Below are 9,803 nucleotides of genomic sequence, written 5' to 3'. Positions count from 1 at the left end.
TCTCTGTAGAAGAAATAGGGAAATAGCGCCCGAAAAGGGGGTGGGGCGTATGCAAATGAGGGTGCGGCTTATGCTAATTAGCCACTACCTCATTTTCATACGAGAATAGACGCTGTGCGTATGCGCACAGCGTCTATTCTATTAGATTGGGGGGTCTCCCAACTGCCACCCCCCGCAGCGGGACAATGCCTGCCGCGGGTGGGACAGGACCCGAAAATCGGAACTGTCCCGCTGTAATCGTGACAGTTGGGAGGTATGGTTTTACCGCATTTTCCTATGTACCATTACCCGTCCGCCCTGTCCGCTGGGTAAAGGTGGCGATACCCTGTAGAAGCCTATGGGCTTCTACCGCCGCCCGCCGTCTGCGCGACCCCCCCTCCAGTCCTTCATCGATCTCCTCCTTCCCCAGCAGGTGTCACAGCCGGGAGGACACTGACAGCCGCCGGGATGTGACGGTGTGATCCCCGCACACCACATTACAGGTATCAAGGGGGTCTCCATCACCGCACCCCGATGCTAGCCGTATATGTTAGTACATATGCGGTAGCATCGTGGCGGCTGGGCGGCGATGTATATTAATACATCCCGCCCTAAATGTATCTATATCTCATTCCTTATTCCCCCCAAAATGTAACAGTGTAATGTGGGCTAGGTGAAATGAGTAGGGTTACCACCTTTGTGTTGAGAGATTCCCGGACAGTGACCCACCCATCGACACACCCACAGCCCACCCACTGGCCCGCCCCAGCCCCGCCCCTTGACCTGCCTTATGTTTTTTTTTTTATACATTTTCATCAAATCTATTCTTGATTTTGCACACGGTAATGCCACCTACACATTACATCACGTCACACACTGTAATGCCCATTACACGTTATGCAACACACCGTGATGCCCATTACACATTATGCCATGACTGGACAATTTTAAATAAAACAGAAAAAATGGACAGTGCGCTCCAAAGGCACGCACCAAAAATTTACACCAGAATGCCTATTACACGTCACATACCCATATTATACCACATGCCATAATGCCCATTAGAGTTATGCAAAAATGACACTGCTCTGTATAAAACCCTTACAGCGTGCCAGCATGGAGCACAGACATTACACTGTCCCATGAGAAGCAATGCCTGATGTCGTTACCATTAGCAATGTCATAAGAATATTGAGGAAGAGGAATAGTACTAGTAGTAACACAGTACACATGCCGGAAGAAAGGGGGTGTGGCATCTTAAAAGGAGGCATGTCCTTGAGTGTAGTGTACCACACCACATACACCCCTTATACACTTTATGCAATGCAACAGTGGACCCCCTTATACTTGCAATTTAAACATTATGCCACATGAAATAAAACAACATTTACATGATGCCACCCAGATTAAGCCCAAATTTGACATTATGCCATATGGATTGAGCCAAAATTCACGTTACTACACATGAAATAAGACAAAATTAATGTTATGCTACATAGATTGAGCCAAAATATACTTTATGCCACATTAATTCAGCCAAAATCCATGCTATGCCACACAGATTGAGCCAAAATTTACATTATGCAACACAGCTTGAGCCAAAATTCAAATTATGCCACACAGATTGAGCCAAATTTTACACTATGCCACTCTGAGCCTAAATTTATGTTATGTCACACAGATTGAGCCAAAATGTTTGTTATGTTATAATGATTGAGCCAAAATTCACATGCAGCACACCGTGAATTTTGATGGGGGCATACCTCCCAACTTGTGTCCGGATGAAATAGGGACACTCGCGCGAGCGCCCGAAAAGGGGGCGGGGCGTATGCAAATGAGGGCGTGGCTTATGCTAATTAGCCGCGACCTCATTTTCATACGAGAATAGACGCTGTGCGCATGCGCACAGCGTCTATTCTACTAGATTGGGGGGTCTCCCAACTGCCACCCCCCGCAGCGGGACAATGCCTGCCGCGGGTGGGACGTCGGGACAGGACCCGAAAATCGGGACTGTCCCGACGGAATCGTGACAGTTGGGAGGTATGTGGGGGTGACGCAGACACAGAGATGGTTAGGTGACGCAGACACAGAGATGGTGGTGTGACGCAGGGACAGAGATGGTGGGGTGACACAGGGACATTGAACCTACAGGGGTTAAGTCTAGGCACTTGCAGGGAGGGTTAGGCGGTGGAGGCAGGGTTAGGCTGGGCAGGGGTGCGAGTGCCAATATTCTGAACACTGGGCATCCATATGTTTCCCATTAAATATTTTTTTGATGTTAATATAAAACTATAAAAAGCATATATATACATACTAGGTGATTCATCGCGCCCTACGGGCGCTCTTCACACCGTCGTAAGGGGCTGCGCCCCCTTAATTTGTGAACGTTTGTATATGAGAAATATGGTTAGAATTGTATGAAAGATGCCTGTATTGCAACTTAGGTGTCCGCGAATCGCGGGAGGGGGGGTCGCGGAGGGTGCCGTGAATTGCAGGAGGGGGGGTCGCGGGGGGGTGGATGCTGCGAATCGCGGGAGGGGAGGGATTGCAGAGAATCGCGGGAGGGGGGTCGCGGGGTGGGTTGCCGCAAATCGCGGGAGGGGGGTTACGGGGGCGGGGGTTGCGGCGAATCATGGTAGGGGGGTCGCGGGGGGTGTGCCGTGAATCACGGGAGGGGGGGTCACGGGGTGGGGTGCCGAGAATCGCGGGTGTGTGTGTGTGTGCCGTGAATCGCGGGAGTGGGGGTTGCGGGGGGTGGGGGGGTGTGACGCGAATCGCCAAAAGAAAAAATCAACACAGAAAGGTCAACACATGTAAATGTTGACATAAGTGTGGCACTTCATTGGTGTCCATGTCGACACATGAGAATGAATATGAAAACATTCAAAAAAAAAAAAAAAAAAACTTAAACTCATGTCAACCTTTTTCATTGTCGACCATAGCCATGTCAGTGTTTTCCATGTGCAATTTAATTCTGGAGCTGCCGCGAATCGCGGGGGGGTGCCGCGAATTGCGGGAGGGGGGTCGCGGGGGTGGGTGCCGCGAATCGCGGGAGGGGGGGTTACGGGGCGGGGGTTGCGGCGAATCATGGGAGGGGGGGTCGCGGGGGTGTGCCGTGAATCACGGGAGGGGGGTCACGGGGTGGGGTGCCGAGAATCGCGGGGGAGGTGTGTGTGTGTGTGTGTGTGCCGTGAATCGCGGGAGGGGGGTCGCGGGGTTGGGTGCCGCGAATCGCGGGAGGGCGGGGTTCACAGGGGTTCCGGTGGGGGGTTGCCGCGAATTGCGGGAGGTGGGGGGTCACGGGGGGTGCCGCGAATCGCGGGAGGGGGGGTTGCGGGGGGGTGTGACGCGAATCGCCACAAGAAAAAATAAACACAGAAAGGTCAACACATGTAAATGTTGACATAAGTGTGCCACTTCATTGGTGTCCATGTTGACACATGGCAATGAATATGAAAACATTCAAAAAATGAAATAAATCTTCAAAAACTCATGTCAACCTTTTTCATTGTCGACCATAGCCGTGCCAGTGTTTTGCATGTTCCATTTAATCCTGGGGCTGCCGCGAATCGCGGGGGGTGCCGCGATTTGCGGGAGGGGGGGTTGCGGGGGGTGGGTGCCGCGAATTGGAGAGCGGGGTTCATGGGGGTTCCGGTGGGGGGTTGCCGCGAATTGCGGGAGGGGGGTCGCGGGGGGTGCCGCGAATCGCCGGAGGGGGGGTTGCGGGGGGGGGGGGGACGCGAATCGCCACAAGAAAAAAATCAACACAGAAAGGTCAACACATGTAAATGTTGACATAAGTGTGGCACTTCATTGGTGTCCATGTCGACACATGAGAATGAATATGAAAACATTCAAAAAATGAAAAAAAAAACTTCAAAAACTCATGTCAACCTTTTTCATTGTCGACCATAGCCATGTCAGTGTTTTGCATGTGCCATTTAATCCTGGGGCTGCTGCGAATTGCGGGGGGGTGCCACGAATCGCGGGAGGGGGGTCGCAGGGGGGGTGCCGCCAATCGTGCAAGGGGGGTCGCGGGGGGGTTCTTTTTGCCGCGAATCGCGGGAGGGAGGTCGCGGGGGGGGGGGGGTGTTTTTTCCTCGAATCGGGGGGGGGGGGGGGTCACGGGGGAGGGTTTGCCGCGATTCGCGGGAGGGGGGGTTGCGGGGTGGTGGTTATGCAGCGAATTGCGGGAGGGGTCGTGGGGGGGTTCTTTTTGCAGCGAATCGCGGGAGGGGGGGTCGCGGGGGTGTTTTTGCTGCAAATCGCGGTAGGGGGGGTCGCGGGGAGCGGATGTTTTTGTCGCGAATCACGGGAGGGGGGGCGCGCGGGGGGGGGAGGTTTTGCCGCAAATCGCGGGAGGGGGGCGCTCACCTGGTGGCTGTGGAGTAGCAGTGCTGGGCAACATGGGAAGGCAGTGGGTGTCTGGCACTGTCTGTGGGCTCACTGGGCTGGTTCTCTGTCACATACCTCCCAACATCACCCTCTCCAGGAGGGACACAATGCTCTGTTTCTAGACTTCCCCTTAATGTATGATTGCCATCACCTGTTTTAAACAGGTTAATTTCTCAGAAAGGTGTTCAGCACAGATGAAGGCAATCACACATTAAGAGGAAAGTCTAGGAACAGAGCGTTATAGACACAGACACCCACTTTGAGTGACAGATGTAGCCAAATATATAGGAGATTGTTCCAGCGATAAATAACTGGTAATAGCAATGACAGGAGCTGTGGCTGCTCCTCACTTGAGCCATTCCGTGGAGGCCTCCCCTCAGCCTATGACTGTGCCTGCACCCTTAACGAGCGACTTCCCTACAATCTCTGTGCGGACTCAGCAGCTCGGGATCCCGATTGCACCTAACAGCTAGTGTTCTCTCCCACATGGCAACCGCTGCCTCCCGGCGGAACCTCAGCTTCACCCCGCCGTCAGTTCTGTGTCACAGCTGGGCTCTGCTGGCCACCTGACTGCTGCTGCTGCGCCCGGAGGTAGTGGCCCTGCTCGCTGGTCCAGCTGTCAATCAGGAGCCGCTGCACCCGATTGGCTGGCTGACCACGAGCAGGCGCGATATTTGAAATAGCCGCAGGCGGTCCTGCTCGTCCTCCGTGTCCTCACACAGTCCCAGCACTGCCGGTCTCTAGCTGGCTGTCCCCGGCAGCACTGCGCAGGATTTCGGTCTCCAGTTCCCGGACATTGTATAGTCCGGGAACGCCACCCGTCCGGACTCCGGACACCCGGTATTATTACCAGACTGTCCGGAGTAATCCCGGACGGGTGGTAACCCTAGAAATGAGGGAGATTTCTAGACTAATGAGGGAGAGAGGGAGATTGCTGCTATTTCAGGGAGTCTCCTGCAGAATGCAGGAGGGTAGGTAACTATGCATAAAAGACTGAGGGAGCCGCCGATCCCAAAAAGGTGACCCGTCGTTCTTTTACTTTCAGTTTCGTTTTCATTACAATGCATTTGCCTATGCTCAGCACTGCCACCTGTGGCAGCTGAGATGTACTAACTCTGGAGACTGAGGGCATTATTCTAGTTCACTCTTTCTGACAAAATCCTTCTTAGATGGACAAAACCATGTGCACTGCAGGTGGGGCAGATGTTACTTGTGCAGAGAGATTTAGATTTGGGGGGGGGGGGGGGTTTACTTCAAAGTGAGATCTATATTGCAGTGTAAAAATAAAGCAGTCAGTATTTTCCCTGCACAGAAACAAAATTACTCACCCAAATCTAATTCTCTCTGCACATGTTACATCTGCCCCCCTGCAGTGCACATGGTTTTGTCCATCTAAGAAGGATTTTGTCAGAAAGAATTAACCAAAATAAGGCCCCATGTGCACTGCAGGGGGCAGATGTAAAATGTGCAGAGAGAATTATATTTGGGTGAGTTATTTTGTTTCTGTGCAGGGTAAATACTGACCGCTTTATTTTTACACTGCAATATAGATCTCAATTTGAAGTAAAACCCCACCCAAATCTAATTCTCTGCACAGGTAACATCTGCCCCACCTGCAGTGCACGTGGCTTTGTCCCTCTAAGAAGGATCTTGTCTGAAAGAGTGAACTAGAATAAGGCCCTGAGCACAGTGCTGCGACTGCAAGTAAAAGAAAGAATAACAAGGCTGCTGCTGCTAGGGATGGCCATCGATGTCGATTCTGCACTCAGTCATCAATCAGTTTTACTTGGTCATGTATGTTCTTATTTGTTCAGCTCACTGTGTTTTTTTTTTTAAAAAAGTACAAAAAAAAAGGGCAAAAAAATTATTGTGAAACAAATTATGCTGCTTTATTATCAAATTACCCCTTCTTTCAAAGCGAATCGGTGTTCCGTGTAAAAGATCTGGATCTTTTCACGGACTGATCTGTTGGATCCCAGCTCTTGTTAGTGACCCGTTCTGCCCATCTCGGGTGTGCAAGCAGGAGGTGGTGTGCAGGCAGGGGGTGGTGTGCAGGCAGGAGGTGGTATGGAGGCAGGGGGCGGAGTGCAGACAGAAAGTGGTGTGCAGGCCACAGGTGGTGCGCAGGCACGAAGTGGTGTGCAGGCAGGGAGTGGTGTGCAGGTAGGAGGTGGTGTGCAAGCAGAAGGTAGTATTAAGGTACGGGGTGGTGTTCAGGCATGAGGTGTTGCACAGGCAGGAGGTTGTAATCAGGCAAGAGGTGGTATGCAGGCAGGAGGTGGTGCGCAGGAAGGAGGTGGTGTGCAGGCAGGAGGTGATATGGAGGCAGGGAGCGGAGTGCAGACAGAAAGTGGTGTGCAGGCTGGAGGTGGTGCGCAGGCAGGAAGTGGTGTGCAGGCAGGGAGTGGTGTGCAGGTAGGAGGTGGTGCGCAGGCAGGAAGTGGTGTGCAGGCAGGGAGTGGTGTGCAGGTAAGAGGTGGTGTGCAGGCAGAAGGTAGTATTAAGGTACGGGGTGGCGTGCAGGCATGAGGTGGTAATCAGGCAAGAGGTGGTATGCAGGCAGGAGGTGGTGCGCAGGCAGGAGGTGGTAATCAGGCAAGAGGTGGTATGCAGGCAGGAGGTGGTGCGCAGGAAGGAGGTGGTGTGCAGGCGGGAGGTGTTATGCAGGCAGGGGGTGTTATGCAGGCAGGGGGTGTTATGCAGGCAGGGGTGGAGTGCAGGCAGGGGTGGAGTGCAGGCAGGGGGTGTTATGCCCGTCTGACCTTAATATGTCTGTGCCCAAACCAAACCATAATAGATGACATACAGCCATTTTGAGAATGATACCATTTTTATGACGGTAATTGGCAAATACTGCGGAATGTCCTGAAGAGTGATCAGAGGAATTGTAATAACCCTTTTACACCAAATCGCACCCTGGTTTTTGGACCCAGCTTCAACCCGGGTGCGACCCTACATTTGTTTCCTTTTACATAGGTGGCTGCCTCGGCAAACTTCCCCGGCCCTACGATAAGCTGCTGCCTCCGTGCACCCCCTATCCCCCTGAGGTGAATGGATGCCGCACACAGGAATCCATTCACCTCCTCCCTGCATCCGCTGCTGTCTGCACAGTACAGCAGACAGCATCGGAGGCTCTGCGCGCCCCCTGCCCAACCCCCATGTTAACCGCAGGATGCTGCAGTCTGGAGGTTGGGCTTCCCCCATTGCTTTAAACGGGAGCTGGGTCGGATGACCCGGCATACCTGTTTACACTGCCCTCTACCCAGGTCCTGCCAGTGTTCTACACTGGTCAGGACCTGGGTAGAAGTCCCGTGTAAAGGGAAACGGCTTAACCCCTTTTACACTGCCGCTGTCCCGGGTCCACAAGGGAAAAAACAGGTTTTTGCGGCGGTGTAAAAGGGGTATAATTAATTGCAGTCCCTCTTTGCAATGACAATAAACTTAGGGACTGATTTGAGTTGATTGCTAATTAGAGAATTGACAAATAGAGCAATTGTTGAATGACTGCACATCCGTACCATTGGTGCTGCGCGTGGGTGAGGGTGAATAGTGACAGAAAATGCATAAGAATCGTAAAACGCAATGTGGCCGGAGCTGGACTCACAGGATGGGGAGAAGAACCTGACGTTTTGTGAGTGAGTCTGAAAATACACAGGTGTGCCCAGGCGCTAATGAGAAGGGTCTGTGATGTCAGGGATGACGCAAGGGGCGTATTTCCTTTCAGTCTGGGCGGCAGCTTTCTCCGAGCAGTCCACTTTAAATAACATTAAGGGTCAGGTCGGAATCAGACCTTTAACCCCTTCAGTGGTGTTTTTTTTTTTAGGGAGCGCTCCCCACTGGGCCGCTGCCCGGCACTAAGCAGCGCAGACAGTGGAAAAAAACAAGAATTTTCCGGAAGCATAGCCCGGAATCATAGCCGGGAAAATCTTGGGAGTACCACTGAAGGGTTTGCTCTAAGGTGGCCAATCCGAAGATCGGTGGGATCCCCAGATATGGCCCCAAAATTGCTGGGATTTCAATCCCGGGATTGGAGTTTCCAATCCTGGGATTTCGGGATTAGACTGCGCATGTGCTCAGACGCTGCCCGGCTGTTCCCGATCCCCAGAGTGCGGCTCTGTGGGAGGATGGTCAGAGGTCACGCTGCAGAGGCCGCCCACTTCCGGCTTCACCCCTGAACCCGCCTGCCCCTGCTTCCTGCCCCGCTCCTGGCCACTACACCCACAGCTGCACTTTTTTTTTTTTAATTAGTGAGGCTAATCCTGGGAATCCTGGGATTGAGCATTTTTCAATCCCGGGATTGAAAAAATGTTCCAGGATTGGCCTCCCACAAACAACATTTCTGATGCATTTCAGCCCTGCACAAACAGACCAGCTGACAATATGCCAGTGATTCTCTTGATAATGGAGAGAGTGTTGATAATGACAAGGCTGGAGATCCCTCTGTCATGCTGATTGAGTTAAGCCCCAGACACACTACAGGATATAGTACAGGGTTGCCGACCCTCCCGGAATTTCCGGGAGTCTCCCGAAAATCGGGACCCCCTCCCGGCCCCCCGGAAGGGTGGGCAACCCTCCCGGATTCAGGGGAGACCCCCGCTGTCCCCCTGATAGCGGCATTAAAATGCCGCAATCCTCGGGGCTCAGAGGAGGGGGCGGAGCTAAAACGACACAATCGCGTCATTTTAGCCCCGCCCCCTCCACGGAAATCTGTGAATTCCTTGTTTTACCAGCATGGGGGCGGGGCTTAGTGATGTCACTTGTAAGCCCCGCCCCCTGAGCGGCTGGTGAAACTCTCCTCTCCGGGCTTCTCCCGGAGAGGAGAATCTGAAAGTCGGCAACCCTGATATAGTATCATATATTACTCAGAAAGGGCTTTTGAGTGACATGCTTTCTGCCCCTAGCAGGGTGTGTTGTGGCATGGCCCACGGTGCAAAGCTGTTAGGGGTCAAGGGTGCAGGTGGAGGGGGAAGAGGACGATAGGAGGAGAGAGAGGACTACTTTGTCCATTCTCTTTACCTGCTGCCTCGTGTCCTGACCATCCCTGCCATGCTCACTTCTTGCCTCAGGTCTCCTCACCTGCACCTCATGTCACCTGTCTGTCTCCCCCTCCCTCTAGATTGTAAGCTCCTTTAGAGCAGGGCTCTCCTCCCTCCTGTTCTCACAGCACTCTTCTTGTATTTCAACTACAGCTCTCTTACTCATTTACAATCTATACCTGCATCTATTCTCATTCACTTCCTATATCTCAGCTGTATTGTGTACTAAGAATTGTGCTTTAATTGTGTTATGTCTAGTGCTGTGTACCCTGTACTGTTCTTTTGTGTTCTATATGTACAGTACTGGCTGGTGCAATCACCATGTGGCGCTGCTGATTGGCTGCCTGGGTGCTGCACAGCTCAGTAATGATATGTTCCCCATGTCTGTGTCCC

This window comes from Crinia signifera, chromosome 9 (genome assembly GCF_055691185.1).
Source record: "Crinia signifera chromosome 9, ASM5569118v1, whole genome shotgun sequence".
Classification (NCBI taxonomy): domain Eukaryota; kingdom Metazoa; phylum Chordata; class Amphibia; order Anura; family Myobatrachidae; genus Crinia; species Crinia signifera.
This window is presented reverse-complemented; position numbering follows the sequence as displayed.